This window comes from Vulpes vulpes, chromosome X (genome assembly GCF_048418805.1).
Source record: "Vulpes vulpes isolate BD-2025 chromosome X, VulVul3, whole genome shotgun sequence".
Classification (NCBI taxonomy): Eukaryota; Metazoa; Chordata; class Mammalia; order Carnivora; family Canidae; genus Vulpes; species Vulpes vulpes.
The window spans coordinates 35,429,672-35,451,480 of NC_132796.1; the positions used below are offsets into that span (position 1 = coordinate 35,429,672).

At 38.7% G+C, this 21,809-nt stretch overlaps 1 protein-coding gene and 1 non-coding gene across 8 annotated transcripts in view; one reads left to right on the forward strand and one right to left on the reverse strand.

The window, feature by feature from the left end:
• USP9X (ubiquitin specific peptidase 9 X-linked) overlaps positions 1-21,809 on the forward strand; it is a 482,011-nt gene that overhangs the window by 287,493 nt on the left and 172,709 nt on the right. For 5 of the 7 annotated variants that reach the window (XM_072744845.1, XM_072744840.1, XM_072744842.1 and 2 more), the window contains one exon: positions 21,309-21,457. The gene's annotated coding sequence lies outside the window, so the exon portion shown is untranslated. Of the gene's footprint in view, positions 1-21,225; positions 21,458-21,809 lie in introns of those variants that run through there. The other 2 variants (XM_026012223.2, XM_072744844.1) reach the window with 1 other exon arrangement.
• TRNAK-CUU (transfer RNA lysine (anticodon CUU)) lies at positions 5,373-5,445 on the reverse strand. Its single transcript has one exon. It is a non-coding gene; the product is annotated as a tRNA-Lys (tRNA).

Genomic DNA, 21,809 nt, shown 5'->3' on the forward strand with positions numbered 1-21,809 from the left:
CACCATATTAATAAAACAAGGAGCAGAATTATGAGTATCTCAAGATGCATTTAAAGCATTTAGTATAACGTCCATTCATGATATAAATTCTTAGAAAGCTCCAAATAGAAATAAATGGGCTTTCTTGAGGCCCCTTGATGGCTCAGTTGGTTAAACACCCAACTCTTGATCTCAGCTCAGGTCTTGATCTCAGGGTCTTAAAATTTTTTTTTTAATTTTTATTTATTTATGATAGTCACACACACACACACACACACACACACACACACACACACACAGAGAGAGAGAGAGAGAGGCAGAGACACAGGCAGAGGGAGAAGCAGGCTCCATGCACCGGGAGCCCAACGTGGGATTCGATCCCGGGTCTTCAGGATCACGCCCTGGGCCAAAGGCAGGCGCTAAACCGCTGCACCACCCAGAGATCCCTGATCTCAGGGTCTTGAGTTCAAGCCCCACATTGGGCTCTGCATTGGGCATAAAGCCTACTTTAAAAAAGAAAGTAGAAATGGGATTCCTTAAAGTGACATGTACTAAAACCCTGCAGCAGCCATCATACACAAAGATAAAATATTTAAGGCTGTGAAATGGAAACAGGATGAGCATGTCCACTCTTACTATTTAATCCCTATTGTAATGCAGCCATTACAATAATAAGGCAAGAAAGAATAGATGAGAATGCATCATGTCTAGCAAAACAGAAATAAAACTGTCACTACTTGTTAGCAGCATGATTGTGTATGTGGAAAGTTGTGTATGTGTAAGGTCAGCAAGGTACAGCACAAAATGTCAAAACAAAATCAGTTGCATTTTTATATGCCATCAAAAAATAGGAAAAAATATTAGAAAATCAAACTTTAAGAGGAATTATTTATATTAGTATAAAAAACACTAAATACATACAATAAATCTATCACAATTGTACCAGCACTCCACAAAGAAAGCTATAAAATACTGTTAATATTATTGATAGAGGGGTGCCTGGGTGGCTCAGTTGGTTAAGCGTCCAACTTTTGGTTTTGGCTCAGGTCATAATCTCAGGGTTGTGAGATTGAGCCCCGGACCAGGCTCCACACTAGGCATGGAGCCTGCTTAAGATTCTATCTCCCTCTGCCCCTCCTCTGCCCCTTGTCTCTCTCTCTCTCTCTCTCTCTGCCTGTCTCCCTTTGTACCTCTCTAAATATATGTGTGTGTGTGTGTGTGTGTGTGTATCTATATATATTATTAATAGAAATGCAAGGAAACATAGATTGGAAGATTTAATATTGCAAAGATATCAATTTTCACCAATCACCAACTTAAACATCTATATGGTATTGTATCTGTAAGAGCAGATTGTCTAGCTTATCCTTTTTTCCTAATATGGATTTTAATATTTTAAGTTACTGGCGCCATTATTGAGAATATTAAGATGCTTTCATGTTGAAATTATTAAAATGATATTTGGAATAATGAATAACACAAATAGCTCCCAGACACTTTTTAAATTTATTTTATTTTATTTATTTATTTTTAAAGATTTTAATTATTTATTCATGAAAGACAGAGAGAGAGAGAGAGGCAGAGACATAGGCAGAGAGAGAAGCAGGCTCCATGCAGGAAGCCCAATGTGGGGCTCAATCCCAGAACCCTGGGATCACACCCTGAGCTGAAGGCAGAGGCTCAACCACTAAGCCACCCAGGCATCCCTCTTTTTTTAAAAAAGTATAAAATTTATACTATCATGGAAAGTCTTCAGAAGCATTCTTCTGGGAAACTCAGGGTTGGGGAGCCATAAATACAGCATCAGTAAGTCCTAGAATGTGATCTACTACAAAACTTTGAAGCTCATTACCTACCAAGAACCCTATATATAATTCCTGCCCCCAATAAATGAAAAGGAACTTGAACTACTCTGGAACGTGGTATCATTTTCTTCCTAATTGTTCAAAAGCTAAAGATGCTTGTTAAAATAGATCTTTATATCTGGTATGGAGAGTTTGCCAAGGTTGTCTGATTTGGAACCCAAGTACAGCTTAAGCACTTAGGGCAGAGCTCCAAATGTATGGAATTGGCTTCTCCCCCTTGCCAGAATTGCATCATGCCCTTTTCAAACCATCTTTATTCCATTTTCCCAGCAGTATAGGTCACACACAGAGGGCTTTTGGCTTTTGTAATCAGAACGTAAAGGTGCCATCCTGCCCTAGGAGGGATCCCGTGTGGTGCAGAAGCCTAGCTGAGCCCAAGCCTTGGCAAGGAACCCCTTCTGGTGTCATGGTAGGGTGGCCTGCTGACCTGGAAAAAACAGCCTTCTTTGAGTACCAATATAAACAGTCACCAACCCATCATAACTCCCAAAGCAAAGCTCCACGGAAGTGCTTAGCCAATTCCTCCCCCTGCTCCCACCCCGCACCCTAAAGCAGTGAGATGCACTATGCTTCCTTGGGAGGAAGGGTTTAGGTTAGCTCAAATAACCCTGGCATGCAGTGGAGATGCCTCCACTCCCACTCCCCCACTGCACCCCCATCAGCCTCTCATTTGCCACCAGAATAATCTTTTTCCTGCCTTCCTGAGGATTGCTTGAACATTTTTAGGATCTCATTTTAAGGGGCACCTGACTGGCTTAGTCGGTACAGCATGTGACTCTTGATCTCAGGGTTATGAGTTGAAGCCCTATGTTAGACATAGAGATTACTAAAAAAAAAAATCCCATTTAGATTTATCTATAGTGTTCTTTGAGTGTATCTCTTCGTATATCTTTTTAATGGTTGCCCTAAGTATTATGTTATATATACCTAACTTAGGAGTCTACTGTTGTCAACATTTTACCAGTTCCAGTGTAGTGCAGAAACATAACTTCAAAAAAAAAAAAAAAGAAAACTTACTTCCTTTTCCAACTCTTCACCCTTCCCCATATATAATTGTCTTAAATATTTCCTTTACTTAGAAAATTACATTAGCCAACGTTATAATTTTGTTTCCACCATCAAACATGTATTTGCTCTGTCATTTTTTTCTTCTTCTCTGATGGGCCAAGATTTCTTCTTTTATAGTTTTCTTTCTATTTAAAGAACTTCCATAGCCATTCGGAAGAGTAGGCCTACTGGCAAAAAATTCTTAGTTTTTTGTTATCAGAAAATGTCTTGATTTCCCCTTCATTCCTGAAGGATATTTTTGCTAGCTGTACAATTCTGTGTTGAGAGCTCTGTGCCCTCAGCACTTGAAAAATGTTATGCCATTTTTTTTTCTGGCCTCCCCAGTTTCTGATGAGAATAAAATCTATTATTCTAATTGTTTTTCCCCTATGGGTAGTATCATTTCTCTGCCTTTCTCAAGATTTTTTTCTTTGTCCTAATGTTCAGAAGTTTGACTATGGTATTCTTTGGCATGGATTTCTTTAAATTTATCTTGTTTTGGGGTTCTGGAACCTGTATGTTTACATCTTTTGCCAAATTTTGGAAATTTTTAGCCACTATTTCAACTCTACCTTCTTATTCCTCTCCTTCTGGGACTCCTGTTATCCAAATATTCATTTTATGTTAGAGTCTCACATGTCCCTCAATTTCTGTTCATTTGATTTTTCAGTCTGTTTTCTGTCTGCTGTTCAGATTGGGGATTCTCTATTCTAGCCTTAAATTCTCTGATTCTTTTCTCTGTCTTCCATATTCTACTGTCCATTGAATTTTTTATTTCACTTATTGCAATTTCTAGTTCTAAAATTTCCATTTGGTTCTTACTTATATTTTTTGGATTTCTTTGCTGAGACTTTGGTTTTTCATTTCTTTCAAGTGTGTTTGTAATTATTCACTGAAGTGTTTTTATGATGGCTGCTTTAAGTCCTTGTCAGGTCATTCTAACAATTCTGTCACCTTGGTTAATTGTCTTTTCTCATTCAAACTGAGATCTCCTTGGTTCTTGATTTGACGATTCATTTTTGATGAAAACCAGGACATCTAGGGCATGATGTTATAAGATTCCAAATGTTACTTAAATCTTGTGATTTAGCAGACAGCCAGCAAGTGAGGACACTGCCTCACTACTGGCAGATGAGGGTGAAAGTCCACAGTCTTTCCTTGGCGTTATTGACAGGCATGTGGGGTATGTACCTTGTTACTGTTGGGTAGTAGTGGGAGTTCAGGCTCCCTGCTAGCCCTGCACTGGAACTACCCTGGCTGGCAAGGTTTTTTTTTTTTTTTTTTTTTTTCTGGCTGGCAAGGTTAAAGGTGGTTCATGCTGCCTCCGCTGTGGAGTGGGGAGTGAGAGGGTGGTTCTGTAACCACTGAGTGGTGGTGAAAATCCTAAATGTCCACTATATCTCCTCTGACACCATCCCAGAGAGGAGGAGGAGCGGTACCTTGCTACTGCCTGGGGTGGGGAGTAGGAGTAAAGGGGGGAGTGGAAACCCAGACTCCTATGTTGATTCTACTAGCACCAACTGGTGGGGGACTTGTTACTATCTAGTAGGGATATCTAGTGCCTGCCTTCCCACTAAGCCTTCTGATGCCACCTGGATGGGGAAGGGATGATGTCTGGCAAGGGTGGCAATCAAGGTTTCCTACTTGGTCTTTGCTGGCAGACTGGGGCCACATTTCTTTTCACCCTGTGGTGTTTGTCCAGAGTAAAGCAATTATTGATGAAAAGTTTTCTGTCTTGAGACACCTGGGTGGCTCAACAGTTGAATGCGTTGCCTTTGGCTCAGGGTGTGACCCTGGAGTACCAGGATGGAGTCCCACATTGGGCTCCCTGCATGGAGCCTGCTTCTGCCTCTGCCTTTGTCTCTGCCTCTCTCTTTCTGTGTCTCTCATGAATAAATAAATAAAAACTTAAAAAAAAAAGTTTTCTGTCTTGCTAAGCTGTCCTTTTCCTGGTCTTTTGGCTAGAAAGAGCAAGCTTTTCTTGGATTTGTTTTCTTGTCAGTGCCCATTGATGTTTCTGTGTTGCTGACTTCTCTAGCACCCAGTCAGGGAGATGTGAGACATAAGGAAAACTTTGGTAATTTACCACCATGTTGTTGCTTGATCCTGAGGTCCCTACTTGGTCTGATGTTTTCTCTCCACCTTTCAGTCTTCTTATGATTATTTTATATATGGAAATCTAGGGATAAGTACATTTATTCCATCTTTTTGGAAGTGGAAGTCCCAAAGATTCCTTTTTTTTTTTTTTTTAGATTTTTAATTTATTTATTTGAGAGAGAGAGAGAGCAGGGGGAGGGGCAGAGGGAGAGAGAGAGAATCTCAATCAGACTCCACATTGAGCACAGAACCCAACATGCAGCTCAATTTTACAACCCATGAGATGATTGTGACCTGAGCTGAAACCAAGGGTCAGATGCTTAACTGACTGAGTCACCCAGGTGCTCCATATATTTTAAAATTTTATTTCTAAAGTAATATCTATACCCAGTGTGGGGCTTGAACCCACAACCCCAAGATCAAGAGTCACATGCTCTACCAACTGAGCCAGCCAGGTGCCCTAAATGTGTATGTTTTATAAATATTGTTTTTCTAAGTCTATGGCTGTTTTTTCATTCTCATGTCTTTTGTTTGTATGATTTATTTATTTATTTATTTATCCAAAGATTTTATTTATCTATTCATCAGAGACAGAGAGAGAGAGAGAGAGAGAGAGAGAGGCAGAGACACGGGCAGAGGGAGAAGCAAGCTCCATGCAAGGAGCCAATGTGGGACTCGAACCCAGGAGTCTGGGATCATGCCCTGGGCCAAAGGCCCAACTGCTGAGCCACCGAGGCATCCCTATGTTCTATTTATTTAAGCAATCTCTACACCCAATGTGGGGCTTGAAACCACAACCCTGAAATCAAGATTTTTACACTCCTCCAACTGAGCCAGCAGGCACCCCAACATTCTCTTATGACGTTAAAAGGACAAAAGGTTTTAATTTTGATGAAGTCCAATTTATCATTTGTGGAAGGATTATACTTTTGGTGTTATATCTAAGACATCTTTGCCTAAACAAAGGTCATTTTCCTGCCTCTTCACATGCCTGGTAATTTTCGATTGGATGCCAGACATTATGAATTTTACCTTGCTAGTTGCTGGATATTTTTTGTGTTCCCATAAATATTCTTAAGCTTTTTTCTTGGATGCAATTCAGTTACTTATAAATAGTTTAATCCTTTTGGGTCTTGTTCTCATAATTTGTTAGGTGGGTCTGGAGTAATGACCAGTTTAGGGCTAATTATTCCCCATTACTGCAACAAGACCTTCCTGAGTACTTGAGTTTCCTATAAGCAGCATATAGTTGTCTTTTAATTGAGGTATTTAAGTCATTTACCTGTAAAGTAATTTTTATATGTCTAAGTTTGAGTCCATCACCTTGCTATTTGTTTTTATCTGACCCATCTGCTCTTTGTTTCATTTTTCTCCTTTTGTTGTTGTTGTTGTTGTTCATAATTATTTTGGTGATTCCATTTTATCACCTTTGTTGGTTAATAGCAGAAGAGAAGGTCAAAGATTCAAAGCACAGGAAGGATCGATTGTGTTGTTGCTGCTAAACATGAAGGAAGCCATGTGTCAAGGAACATAAGTGGCCTCTAGGAACTGAGGGTGGCCCCCAGTGGGCAGTTAGCAAGGAAATGTAGACCTCAGTTCAACATACACAAAGAACTGAGGTCTGTCAATAACAAGAATTAAGTTGGAAGTGGATTTTTCCCCAGAACTGCCACACAAGAATTTTGTGAGTCCAACAATTTGATTTCAGCTTGTGACACCCTGAGCAGAGAACCTACCCATGCTGTGCCTGACTTCTGACTTACAGGACTATAAGCTAATAAATCTGTGTTGTCTTAAACTGCCAGGTTTTTGCTAACTTATTATGCAGCAATAGAAAATAATAGGGGCAGCCCGGGTGGCTCAGTGGTTTAGTGCCGCCTTTATCCCAGGGTGTGATCCTGGAGACCCGGGATCGAGTCCCATGTCAGGTTCCCTGCATGGAGACTGCTTCTCCCTCTGCCTGTGTCTCTGCCTCTCTCTCTGCATCTCTCTGTGTCTCTCATTAATAAAAAATAAATAAAATCTTTAAAAAATAACTATAGATTGTTTTTAAATTTTAATGATTGTCTTTGGGTTTATAGTATAGTATTTAACTTGCTAGTTTACAAGTGATATTATACCATTTCACTTATTTCACTTATACCATACCATGATTGTCTTTGGGTTTATAGTATAGTATTTAACTTGCTAGTTTACAAGTGATATTATACCATTTCACTTATTTTTTTTTTAAGATTTTTATTTATTCATTCATGAGAGACACAGAGAGAGAGAGAGAGGCAAGGACACAGGCAGAGGGAGAAGCAGGCTCCATGTAGGGAACCTGATGTGGGACTTGATCCCGGGTCTCCAGGATCACACCCCAGGCCAAAGGCAGCACTAAACCGCTGAGCCACCCAGGCTGCCTTATACCATTTCACTTATATTGTAAGAACCTTACAATAGTATACTTCCATTTCTCTCCTCTTGGTCCTTACACTATTGTTGCCATGTATTTAACTTTTATATAGATTATAAACCTCATAATATATTGTGATTATTTTTGCTTAACCAATTATCTTTTAAAGGTATACATATAATTAAAACATCTTATATATTTATATATATTTACCCATGTAGTTAACCTTTCCTGGTGATCTTCATTTCTTTGTGTAGATCCACATTTCCATCTGATATGACTTTCATTCTGCCTGAAGGATCTCCTTTAACATTTCTTTTACTGCATGTGTGCTGGTGATGAATTCTTTCAACTTTCATATGTTTGAAAATGACTTTATATTGCTCTACTTTATGAAAGATATTTCCCAAGGTGTAGAATTCTAGTGTTTTTTTGTTTGTTACTTGTGTTTATTGAGTTTCTAGGATCTCTGGGTTTATAATTTTCATGAAGTTTAGAATGTTTTGTCCATTATTTCTTAAATTCTTTTGTCTCCTCCCCCCCCCCCCCCATCCCCTTTCAGGGACTCTAATTACAATATAGCAGACCACTTGAAGTTGTCAAACATCTTACTGGTGCTGTTTTATTTTTTTAAAAGTCACTATGTGTTTAATTTTGGAGATTTTTATTACTGTGTCCCAGATTAATTTTTTTCCTCCTCCAAAATCATAAAGGGCACCTACCAAAAATTCCTACAGCTAACATTATACTTAATGGTGAAATACTGAACATTTTTTCCTTAAAAGCAGAAACAGGGTAAAAATGCCATTCTCACCACTGCTATTTCACAGCGTACTGCAACCCTGAGTCAGTGCAGTCAAGGCAAGAAAAATTCAAGGTACACAGACCAGAAAGGAAACAGTAAAACTGTCTCTTTTTGCAGATGACACAATTATTTATTTAGAAGACCTTAAGGAATATATACAACTACAACCTAATTTTTCAAAGTCACAGAATACAAAGTTAATTTTGAAAATTCAATTATATTTTTATATGTTATCAGCAAATGATTAGAAAATAAAATTTTAAATGAATTTCATGGGGATGTCTGGGTGGCTCAGTGGTTTAGTGCCTGCCTTCAGCCCAGGGTGTGGATCCCAGAGTCCTGGGATCAAGTCCCACATAGGGCTCCCTGCATAGAACCTGCTTCTCCCTCTGCCTATGTCTCTGCCTCTCTCTGTGTGTCTCTCATGAATAAATAAAAATTTTAAAAAAATGAATTTCATGTATAATAGCATCAAAAAACATAAAATACTTAGTAATAAATTTAACATGTGCCAGACTTCTACACTAGAAAACATCTTTTCTTTTTCTTTCTTTCTTTCTTTTTTTTTTTTTTTTTTAAAGTAAGCTCTATGCTCAACACAGGGCTTGAATTCAACACACCAAGATCAAGAGTTGCATGCTTTAATGACTGAGCCAGCCAGGTGCCTCGAAAACAGTTTTGAGAGAAATTAAAGAAAAACTAAATAGATGGGGAAATAAACTATGTCCATGAACTGGAAGACTTGATATTATTGTTTATCTGTCGATTCTACCTACACTGATCTATAGATTCAGTGCAATCTTTATCCAAATACCAGCAGTTATTTTTGTAGATACTGAAAATCTAGTTCTAAAGTTATGGAAATACAAAGGACCTAGACTACCCAGAGTATTTGAAAAAGAAGAACAAAGTTTGAGAATTTGCACTACCTGGCTTCAAGGCTAATTGTAAAGCCACACTAATCAAGAGTGTATGGCATGTAAGTTGATAGCATAGAGAGCTAGAAATAGACCCACACTTATTTAGTCATTTGATTTTTTACAAAAGCACCAAAGCAATCCAATAAGGAAAGAAAAGTTTTTGCAGGAAATAATGCATAGTAACTATCTATCCATATGAAAAAAATACAAATGTTAACCTCTATCTCACACCATACACAAAAATTAATCTGAGCTGGATCACACACCTAAATGTAAATGGCAAGCTATATATTTTTAAAGGAAACTTTAGAAGAATGTCTTCATCATTTGAGATAGGTAAAGTTGGCTTAGCAGGTCACAGAAAGCAGTGTCATAAAAGAAAACATTGGTAAGTTAGATTTCATCAAAATTAAAAACTGTTCATCAAGACGCAGTCTACAGACTAGGAAAAAATATTCAGAAAACGTATCAGACAAAGGACTGCTATGGAAAAAATATAAATAATTCTATAACTAAGTATCAAAAAGACAAAGAACCCATCTTAAAATAGGCAACAGCTTTGAAAAGGTATTTCTCAGAATAAATAGCCAATTATCAGATGAAAAAGTGATCAAGGTCATTAGTCATTAGAGAAATACAAATTAAATCCACAATGAAATGCTGATATGGGCCTGCAGAGCTAACGGTCAAGAAAGAATTCTTGAAAAAAAAAAAAAAGAATTCTTGAGAGGTTTTCTGTGCAAAAATGTGCTTTTATGGGGTGCCTGAATGGCTCAGTCAGTTAAGCATCTGCCTTAGGCTCAGGGCCTGGAATCTAGCCCAACCTGGCTCCCTGCTCAGCGGGGAGCCTGCTTCTGCCTCTCCCTCTGTCTTCCACTCCCTCTGCTTGTTCTCTCTCTCTCTCTCTCTCTCTCTCTCTGTCAAATAAATAAATAAATAAATAAATAAATAAATAAATAAATATTTTTTAAAAATGGTGCTTTTATTATAGCACAGGCAGGGACAGGACCTGTGGGCAGAAAGAGCTACAGTGAGATTGTGAAGAATGGCTGATTATATACTTTTTAGTTAGTGGGAGTGAGGGATAAGTAAATTTCTAAGGAATCTGGACACGTTAAAAGCAAGGTCTCCAGGACCTTGGAGAGCTAGCGATTGTTAAGATAATGTTTTGCTTTTAGTCTCTAATGAAACATCAACACTAAGGTAGCCATGAGTTCCTTGAGGAATGTCAGTCACACTCTGCACTTCTCATGGATTTATCAGTGGGCTGCAAATTTTAAGATTTACTTTTTTGCTACATTTCTCATGCCTTTGTTCTCCTCATCAATAGCACTATACAGGGCAGCCCAGGTGGCTCAGGGGTTTAGTGCCGCCTTCGGCCCAGGGCATGATCTTGGAGACCCGGATCGAGTCCCATGTCAGGCTCCCTGCATGGAACCTGCTTCTCCCTCTGCTTGTGTCTGTGCTTCTCTCTCTCTATCTCTCATGAATAAATAAATAAAATCTTTAAAAGAAAAATAGCACTATACATCTTTTAGAATAACTAAATAGCTTCCAGGGGAGCCTGGCTGGCTCAGTTGGTGGACCACAGGACTCTTGACTTTGGGGTTGTTTGAGCCCCACATTGGGTATAGAGCTTACTTTAAAAAAACTAGGGGCGCTTGGGTGGCTCAAACGGTTAAGCATCTGCCTTACCCTTAAGTCATGATCTCAGGGTCCTGGGATGTAGCCCTGAGTTGAGCTCCCTGTTCAGCGGGGAGTCAGCTTCTCCCTTTGCCCCTGCTCATGCTGTCTCTTGCTCACTCTCTCTCTCTCTCAAATAAATAAAATCTTAAAAAAGAAATAAAGTTTAGAAAAAAGAATGGTTAAATTTAAATGACTGACAACCCCAAATGTTGAAGATTGTAGAGCAATTAAGCAGACCTCTCAAACCTTGTTGGTGAGAATGTAAAAGTATAACAAGTTTAGAAAAAGATGTGGCAGTTTCTTACAAAACTAAACATTTACTGCTCTGTAGCCCAACAATGCCATTCCTATTTACCCCAAAGAAATGAAAACATATTTACACAAAGACTTCCACATGAATCTTTGTAACAGCTCTATTTATAATAGCCAAGATGAGGAAATATCAATAGGACAATCGTTGATCCCAGGTGCCATCAACAGGGGAATGGATAAACAGAATCTTGTATATTTCATGCATTACCACTCAGAAGGAATGAGCTACTGATACATGCAACAGCATGAAGAATCTCAAAAACATAATGCTAAGTGAAAGAAGCCTTACACAAGAGAGTACATACTGTATGATTTCATTTATATGATATTCTTAAAAAAAACAAAACAAAACTTGGGACACCTGGGTGGCTGAGCAGTTGGACATCTGCCTTCAGCTGGGGTGGTGATCCTGGAGTCCTGGGATCAAGTCCCACATGGGGGTCCCTGCATGGAGCCTGCTTGTCGCTCTGCCTGTGTCTCTGCCTCTCTCTCTCTCTCTCTCTCTCTCTCTCTCTCTATCTCTGTGTCTCATGAATAAATAAAATCTTTTAAAAAAATCTTAGGGGGCACCTGAGTGGCTAAGTTGATTAAGTGTCCGACTCTTTTTATTATTATTTTTAAAATTTTTTTTATTTATTTTTTAAAATATTTTTTAAATTAATTCATGAGAGAGAGAGAGAGGCAGAGACACAGGCAGAGGGAGAAGCAGGCTCCCCACAGGGAGCTCAATGCAGGACTTGATCCCAGGACCCCGGGATCATGCCCTGGGCTGAAGGCAGGTGCTCAACCGCTGAGTCACCCAGGCATCCCAAGCGTCTGACTCTTGATTTTGGCTCAAGTCATGATCTCAGAGTTGTGAGATCAAGCCTCACTTCAGGCTCTGTGCTAGGTATGGAGACTGCTTAAGATTCTCTCTCTTCCTCTCCCTCTGCTCCAACTCCCACCTCTCTCTCTCTAAAAAAACAACAACCCCCCTCCCTCCAAAACCCCACTTAAACTATATGATATTCTAGAATGAACAAAACTAATCTACAGTGGAAAAAGTAAGAATAATCTTTGCCTCTGGCAGATAAAGTTGGGTAATGATGGGGAAAGAACATGAAGAAACTATCATGAGTGATGGAAGTGTTTATATGTCCTGTTGTTTTTGTTTGTTTGTTTGTTTCGTTTTGTTTTTCTTAGAGAGGTGGAGAGGAGTAGAAAGAGAAGGAGAGTGAGAATCTTAAGCAGGCTTCATACCCAGTGCAGAGCCCAATGTGGGGCTCGAGCTCACAATCTGAGATCATGACCTAAGCCAAAATCAAGAGTCAGACACTTAGCAGTCTGAGCCACCCAGGAGCCCTCTTTTTTTTTTGTTTTTAAAATATATTTGTTAAAGTAAGTTCTATACCCAGTGTAGGCTCAAACTCAAAACCCAAGTTCAAGAGTCACATGGTGCACCACCTGAGCCAGCCCTGCACCCCTGGAAGTATTGTAAATCTTGATAGGGATTTGGATCACATATCATTGTCAAAATTTAGTGAATGTACTCTTAAAATTTGTGTCTCTGGGTGCTTGACTGGCTCAGTCCATGGAGCATGTAAATCTTGATCTTGGGGTGTGATTTCGAGCCCCATGTTGTGAGTAGAGATTACTTTTAAAAAATGTGTCTCTAATTAAAGATAGATTTTATAGCAAAGGAAAAACTGTAAACAAATATTCTAGTTAATTATTTGCCTGCTGAAGTATTTTGGAGGGCATGCACTGATGTCCACAATATACTTCAAAGTGCATTAAAAATTAATGGATGGATAGAGGCATGGATTAATAGATTTGTGATAAAACAAGTCTAATAAAACGTTGATGGTAAAATCTATGTGGAGTATACCAATTTATCTTTGCTGTATGTTTGAAAATTTTCATAATATAATGTTGAGAAAAATTAAAAGAACACAGAAAAATATGTAGTAAAAGGCAAAAGTCCCTCCTTTCCTACTCTAAATTTTGCACTTTTCCAAAAGTAACCACTATTAATGGTTTGGTAGATATTTTTTGTGTGTGTGTTTTTTTTTTAAGATTTTATCTATTTATTCGTGAAAGACATAGCGAGAGAGATGCAGAGACACGGACAGAGGGAGAAGTAGGCTCCATGCAGGGAGCCCGATGTGGGACACCATCCCTGGAATCGGGATTACGCCCTGGGCCAAAGGCAGGTGCTCAACTGCTAAGCCACCCAGGCATCCCCAAATTCTTTTCTTTGAGTGGCATATATTTATGTTGAAATGTATAGTTATCTTTTTTAATACATAAAGGGAATTATACAATTAACATATTGAGTAATTTACTTTATTCACTTGATACTTTGTCTTGGAGATCATTCTATGGCAGCACATAAACATCAGCTTCTTTCTTTTTAACTCCTGCCTACTGCCCCATAGACCATGCTATAGTTTATTAATTCCCCAATAGACATTTAGGTTGCTTAAACTTTTGTGGTGTTAAAAATTACTCTCCAGGGGCACCTGGCTGGCTCAGTCGGTTGAGCATATGACTCTTGACCATGGGACAGTGAGTTTGAGCCCCCTGTTGGGTGTAGAGATTACTTAAAAAAAAAAAAAAAAAAGAAAATCTTAAGAAACAAATTCTCCTAAAAGCTGAACCAAATTACCTATAAAAAGGCTGATTAAAAAAAAAAAAAAAAGGCTGATTTTTGGTGATTATGTATCAATGTTTGATTCCCGACACTCTTCCCTACAGGGGATATTATCTTTTATTTTTGTCTATCCAATGGCTAAAAAATGGTTTGTGTTTTCCTAAGAATTGGTGAGGTTGCAAGTCTTTTAGTATTTTTATTGGCCATATATGGGTTTTCTTTTGTGAATTGCTTTTCTTTGCCCTCTTTCCTATTGGATTTGACTTTTTCTAATTGATTCTTTGTATATTCTGGATACAATCCTTTGTCAGCTATTATATTGAAAATATAAAAATATTGTCTCCATGTTAACTAACTAGAATTTAAATAGCAGTTTGAAAGAAAAAAATATGGTTTCCTTATTTGTGTCTTATGGTTTCACTTTTTCCTATATGTCTTTTAATTAACATTAGGGGGATCCCTGGGTGGCGCAGCGGTTTGGCGCCTGCCTTTGGCCCAGGGCACGATCCTGGAGACCTGGGATCGAATCCCACGTCAGGCTCCCGGTGCATGGAGCCTGCTTCTCCCTCTGCCTGTGTCTCTGCCTCTCTCTCTCTCTCTCTGTGTGACTATCATAAATAAATACAAATTAAAAAAAAATAATTAACATTAGGTCTTAGTTTAAGTGTATTCAAATGTGTAAGCCTGGGACACCTGGGTGCCTCAGTGGTTGAGTGTCTGCTTTCGCTCAGAGTGTGATCCCAGTCTGGGGATCGAGTCCCACATCAGGCTCCCTTGGAGGAGCCAGCTTCTCCCTCTGCCTGTGTCTCTGCCTCTCTCTGTGTCTCTCATGGATAAATAAATAAAACATTTAAAAAGAAAACAAACAGGGATCCCTGGGTGGCTCAGTGGTTTAGAGTCTGTCTTCAGCCCAGGGCCTGATCCTGGAGACCCAGGATCGAGTCCCACATCAGGCTCCCTGCATAGAGTCTGCTTCTCCCTCTGCCTGTGTCTCTGTCTCTGTGTCTCTCATGAATAAATAAATAAAATATTAAAAAAAAAGAAAACAAACAAAAAAACAAATGTGTAAGCTTTTCTTTATGGTTGTACTTTTTATGTCTTACTTAAGAAATTTTCCACTATCATAAGATCATGAAAATAATTCTCTTACATTATCTCCTAAAAAGTTTTCCAGATATTTTTTCTCTGCAGATACATAATTTGTGTAATCAGAAAACAGGATGACATCATGCATACTGCTCCATAACCTGTTGTCCTGTCATTTAGCAATATATTTTCAACATATTTTCTGTGAATAAATGTATCCATGGTGTTGTGGGTGGGGTTTCCCAGGAAACAGTCTCAGATAGAGATTTGGGTACAGAAGTTGATTAGGTAAGGCCTTCAGGATCAACATGTATGGGGGAAGGGAACAAAGTAGGATTAGAGAGGAGAGCAGTGGTGCAGAGGCAACCAGGGTTGCAACTTCATAGTTTAGAGGATCTTGTAAGTCGCAAATTGAAGGGGCTTGGCCTTGAGACTCCAGTATTGTTAGATGTGGCTGCCTCCAGCGAAGCGGATTGGACACTGAGTAAGGCAGCTGACTTCAGTGGAATACAATTCCTGGAGATAGCTGCCAGATGAAGGTTGTCAGCCTATAGTATTCCTAATAGATGGCCGTCCTGAAGGGGTATCTGAGCAGCACATCACAGAATCCACCACAGTTAGGGACAGTTTTGACTCTGAATAGCAGAAAACCCGGCCTACCCTTGCTTAATAAATAAGAGTCTGTCTTACCTAACAGAAGGTCTGCAGTAGATAATTGCCAGCATCAACAGTATCTATCCTTTTTATCTGGGAAGCAGAAACGTTCTCAGAAGTCCCCAGAAGACTTTCCCTGAAAATTAATTGGCCAGTACTGGGTCACAAGTCTATCCCTAGGTGCAGGGGAAGCTGGGAAAGTGGGAATAGGATTGTCACGATTTTGTGCCTGGAGCAGTGAATGTTGCTGCCTTGAACAATCTCTGGGTTCTGTTACCATAGTGGAAAAGGAGAAAGTATATTAGGCTTACCACAATAGACCTCTACAAAGTTATTCTGAATAACTGCATTTGGATATAACTTACTGAGTCTCTGTATTGCTAGACATTTGGTTGTTTCCAGCTTTTTGCTATAATTCACTGTGCTTCAGTAAACATCCTTGCAATTTTTCTCTGCCCATATCCTCAATTATCTCTTTGGAATGATATGCAACATACGTAATTGCTAGGAGGAGGGAATGTACTTTTAAAGAATCTTGATGATGGAGATTACCAAGGTGTACCTTTGAAAGACCTCCAAGTCTTTCAAAAGGCCATTATACCTTACAATTTTATGTCTTCCCTCAGCAGTGAATGAAGAGGTCTATCCTTACTGACACTGGATATTAACATTCTCATCAATTTGCATCAGTTTTATATTTTTAAAAAGTACCTCATTTTAGTTTGCGTTTTCTATTGATTTTTATTGTCTGTATTTGTCAATTTTTGCATTGTGGTCCAAAAACCGTGCTTTGGACCTTTTGGTTTTTTGGAAAGTATTGAGATGTAGTCAGTGTTTGGCTATTGTGCTCTGGGGGTTAATTCCAGCAGGCCTGAGTTGTTTTGCTGGTCAAGGCATGAAACATACTGATTAACAATGTTTCCATTTAACGATGCCGGGACTAATTTCAGGGCATTTCAACCCAGTTTGTTGGAACTATTTATTGATAACAATGAGAGTGATATTTGCAGGTGGTCTTGGTGTTAGCGACCCCCATCCCCACCCCACCCTCTGGAGGGCTCTGCTGCTGAGTCTGGTTACATTTCAGGAAAATGGCTACGTGTTACGAATACCTAAATATATATTCATAATTAGTATTCAAAGCAGCAGCAGAAGAGCTACGCAAGAGTACTTTGTAACACGAATATTTTTATGACCTATAAATTGTACTCTGTATAAATGCCAAAAATATTTTTAAAATATCACTCGGAAAGGTAAAAGGAGAAAAAAATAATTTTGCTAATTAATCCAATGAAGAATGGTGACATAAGAATTTAGAAACATATGCCATAGCTATTTTAATGAGAAACATGGCAGGGCTGTTTTAAAAACATTTACTGAATATGTAGTTCATGAATAATAGATCTCTTACGCCAGTAGATGTTTTCTTAGTTAAAAAGGGTTAACAGCTATTTTTACAGCAAAAATAAAACCGTGGTGCTACAAATCCAACAAAATGACTTGAATATTTTACTATCTCTAAATATTTGAATATATTGTACTAAAAATTGCTGGGATAATTTTTATTGCATTTTGTATGACTTGTATAATCATTATTGCATTTTATAATTTTAGCACACATTATAGTCTTGCATGTAAGTACTAGATATTTACTAGTTGAGAAAAATATCCTATAAGTCAGCATGCACTTCAGGTGAAAGATGTAGAAAAATAAAGTTAAATAGTTAAAAATGATACTTGATATAGATTTTGAATTAGTAAGAGTTATCTTTGAAATATGGAGTAATAAAGTAAACTAACTTACTACTAAAGCATTATGGGTAAATACATGGCCAGCCACTACAAGCATATACTTAAGTATATCTGTCAAAATAGTCAAGATTAAAAAGAATTAGACTACTCAATTTAGATAAGAATACAGAAAAGATGAACGCTCTATACTTAGTAGGTAGAAATGTAATGCAGTATAGCTCTTTTGTGAACCAATTTAGCAGTACATAAGCAAAGCATAAAAATTATTCATAGCTTTGACTTAATAAATATGTGAGTCTGGGGACGCCTGGGTGGCTCAGTGGTTAAGCGTCTGCCTTCGGCTCAGGGCGTGATCCTAGGGTCCTGGGATCGAGTCCCACATGGGGCTCCCTGCATGGAGCCTGCTTCTCCCTCTGCCTGTGTCTCTGCCTCTCTCTCTCTCTCTGTGTGTCTCTCATAAATAAATAAATAAATAAATAAATAAGTCTAGAAGTCTAAGATAATAATCCAACACCCAGGGGCACCTGGATGGCACAGTCTGTTGAGTGTGACTCTTGGTTTTGGCTCAGGTCATGATCTCAGGGTTCTGGGATTTGGCCCTGCACCAGGCTCTATGTTCAGTGTGGAGCCTGCTTGGGACGCTCTCTTCCTCTCTCTCTGCCCCTGCCCTTCACTCTCACTCTCTCAAAAATAAAGAAATAAATCTTAAAAAAAAAAAAAATCCTACATCCAGAGAAACCTGTACATACAAAGATATTTTTTGCAGCATTATTAATAATGATGAAAATTATAAGCAGCTTAGATGTCCAAAACTTGGAGAAGAATTAGTAATTAATGAAGCCATTAAAATGTTATTTAAACTATAGTATATTTGTATAATGAAGTTAAGTGAAGCTGTAAAATGGAGTGAGGAAGATCTCTGTGCTTTTTTTATTTATTTATTTATTTATTTATTTATGATAGTCACAGAGAGAGAGAGAGAGAGGCAGAGACACAGGCAGAGGGAGAAGCAGGCTCCATGCACCGGGAGCCCGATGTGGGATTCGATCGCGGGTCTCCAGGATCGCGCCCTGGGCCAAAGGCAGGCGCCAAACCGCTGTGCCACCCAGGGATCCCGATCTCTGTGCTTTTTTAAAGGTTATCTGTAGAATATGGTGTTAACTGAAAAAAGGCAAGGTGCAGAAAAGTTGTATGGTAGGGAATATAAATATAGGTATGTATTTTCTGATATTTTTCAAAGGGAAACAATGGAAAGTAAAACAAGGACTAACAAAAGTGGTTTCCTAAAGGAGGAGGCAAGGAATGTGGAAAGTACAAAGATGGCAGCTAGACCTCTCTGAATATATCTTGTTTCATAATTTTGTTTTGAGTAAAAGATGGCCCCCAAAGATTCCCACCTCCTGGTATTTACATCCTTGTGAAGTTCCCTTGACACTGTAGCAGAGTTTGTCTGTGTGACCAGTAGAATTTGGCATCAGTGATAGTATATAACTTCCAAGATTGGACTCTAAAGGACAATGTGGCTTCTGTTTTATTCTTTCTTTCTCTTGGACCACTTGTTCTGGGGGAAGCCAGTTGCCACATGGTGAGGATCTGAGGTCTGCCAGCAGTCACGTGGGTGAACCATCTTGGAAGCAGATGCCCAGCCCCAGTTAAACCCTGAGATAACTGCAGCCCTAACAGACATCTTGACTGTATTTCATGAGAGACCCTGAACTAGAACCACCCAGCTAAGCCATTCCAGATTTCTGACAGAAACTGTGAGATAATAAATACTTGTTATTTTAAGTTTGATTTAATTTGCTAGGCAGCCGCTAATACATGTTGGAACCATAAGATTGTTTAAAATAATTTAAAAACTGAATCTCATTCTTGGACATTGAGGACAAACAGAAACAAATGAACTCAAGTATATATCAAGTTTTGCCATCAAAACTACACAGAGAATAATTATTCCAAGTGACTTGGAAACATAGTATTTTTATAGTATATCTCTAGTGAGTTAGATCCTAAGGACAAGAAGAACTGCAAATAAATCTGAAATGGCATTCGGTGGTCTAATTGTCAGCAATAATATTGATAGTGTTACCCTGACGCCCTTCTATCTATATAGTAGAATCAAGCGAATCAGTCATTATGTTAATATCATTAAGAATCAAGATTTTATACATGAGAGAAAAGAGATAAATACAGAATCAAAGAAACTAAAAATCCTTTAATCTTTCATTTAGATTGAAAATAGCAGTATGAATTTATAGTTTATTTTTCTTTTTCTAAGAAATATGTCTTTCCTAGCTCGGTGCACTTAAAAGACCTAAAAGAAATGACAACATAAAGCAATAAATACCCAGCATCCAGATTATGGTGACTAAATATAATTTCAAACAAACAAACAAATAAACAAACAGGGGCAGCCCTGGTGGCTCAGCGGTTTAGTGCCGCGTTCAGCCCAGGGTGTGATCCTGGAGACCTGGGATCTAGTCCCACGTCGGGCTCCCTGCAGGGAGCCTGCTTCTCCCTCTGCCTGCTTCTCCCTCTGCCTGCGTCTCTGCCTCTCTCGCTGTCTCTCATGAATAAATAAATAAAATATTAAAAAAAATAAAACAAACAAACAAACATGCAGAGCTCCTTAGGGAAAGAACTGATTTCAATTCTGAGGCTGGAAATGTAAAAGGTGAAGCTGGAATATCCTGACTTACTAGAAATTAAAGACTACAGGGTGGTATTAAAGGATTAAGGAACCAACTTTTTAAGGGGTTCTTACTGGCCCCAGATAGAACACTTTAAGCATGAAAATGCCTAATGACTGCAAAGTAATATACACATTTATACATCAAATATTGTAGAACTCCATGAGTTCATTCTGATACTAAAAAATAAAACCTCATTGGTCACTTTTTGGAGGCTGCTAGGACATCAACTTATGAATCATAAAATTAACAAAGGGAAAAAAATCAAACACTTATCCTGCCTGACTGTATTTCAGAGCAGTCAGAATTGATGAGAAAGTTCTTCATTAAAAAAGAATTCAAGCTCTTAAAGGAAAATCACCATTTATGAAGGAATGGCCTGGATTATGGAAATGCTTCAATATCTTGATCTGAGCAGTGGTTACATGGATGTATAGTCTGTAAATAGTCCTCAAGCTGTTTACTTAGTTTCTGTGCATTTAATTTTGGGTAAAGTATACCTCAACTTAATAATTTTACCTCAATTTTTAAAAATGACCATAGTGCCTTCCAATGAGGGGTAATAGGAAGTACACAGAATGCTATGAAATATCCTTGCCAAAAAATTGAACCTGAATCTAGCCAAGGCTCCAGATGTAACTACCCACTTACAGAAAATAAAGGGGACAGAGGAACATGTTAAATGATACCAGTAGGATTCAACTAGAAAAATTTAGAATATGAGACATTCCACAGGACAAATGATGTTTTTCTGGTGAATTGAAATAATATACAGGAAACAGGGAAGGGGGAAGAAAGGATTATAGATTAAGAGAGAATTAAGAGATATACTGACAGAAACCATACTTGGACATTGTTTGGGTCTTGATTCAAACAAACCAACTGTAAAAAGCCATTTTTGAGACAACTGGGAAAATTTGAATACAGACTGAGTATTCGATTGTATTAAGGAATTAGTGTTAATTATATTATGTATGATAATGGAATTATGTTCCTAAAGTCTGTATCCTATTAGACACTTAAGTATTTATGGGTGAAATTATGTCATTTGCTTTAAAATACTCCAGGGGAAAAGTATGGAGGGAAATAAATGAAGCAAGAAAGCCAAAATAGTAATAACTCTTGAAGCTGAGTGACAGATAAACTGGAACTCACTAAACTATTCTCTATTTTTCCGCATGGTATTAAGTTATTAAGCTTCACACTCACCCTTCTATACTCAACCCTTTGATTCAGGAGATGGGAAGCTACCACCCACATTTCTGCTTGGCCCGCTGCTTCCTGCGAGACTCTGCCTATAGGGGGCGATAGAGGGAGACTGCAAGGCGGGAGGAGGACGTAGCAACTTAAACTCCTTTCTGTTCTTCCTTGTTCCCTTCTGTCAGCTTCCTGCTGCTGTCAGCATTCCCCCAGAACATTTCTTCACCGCCGCCCCAGCAGCGCCTTTCCTTGTCTCCAGCGGAATCCGGCTTGCAGTTTTCTAGGATTCACAGAACGAGCTTCATCCCACCCCGATCAGCAGCACCAGCATGAGGTGAGTAGCACCCCCTCCTCAGAGGTCTGGGTCCCAGTTTCCACGGAGCCCTTCCTCCAGTCTTCTAAGTTTAACAATTCCATTTTCTCCTTTGTACCCCAGCGCTGGGGCTGGTAGCAGCTTCCTTCTATTACTTTCTTTACGATACCTTAAGAGTTCTCTTTTCACCGCTTGAGTTAGCTCCTTAACTTTATGCCTAGTTAACGTTTTTGTTGTTTTGTTTTGTTTGTTTTTTAAATAGTAAATCCTGTCTTTTCGAATAACAAATGTGCTTTCTACGTCCCAATTGGTCCCTGATGAAAGGTACACGGACTCCCATTAGTCATTGGTTGAGGGCTGCGTTCAGGGGGCT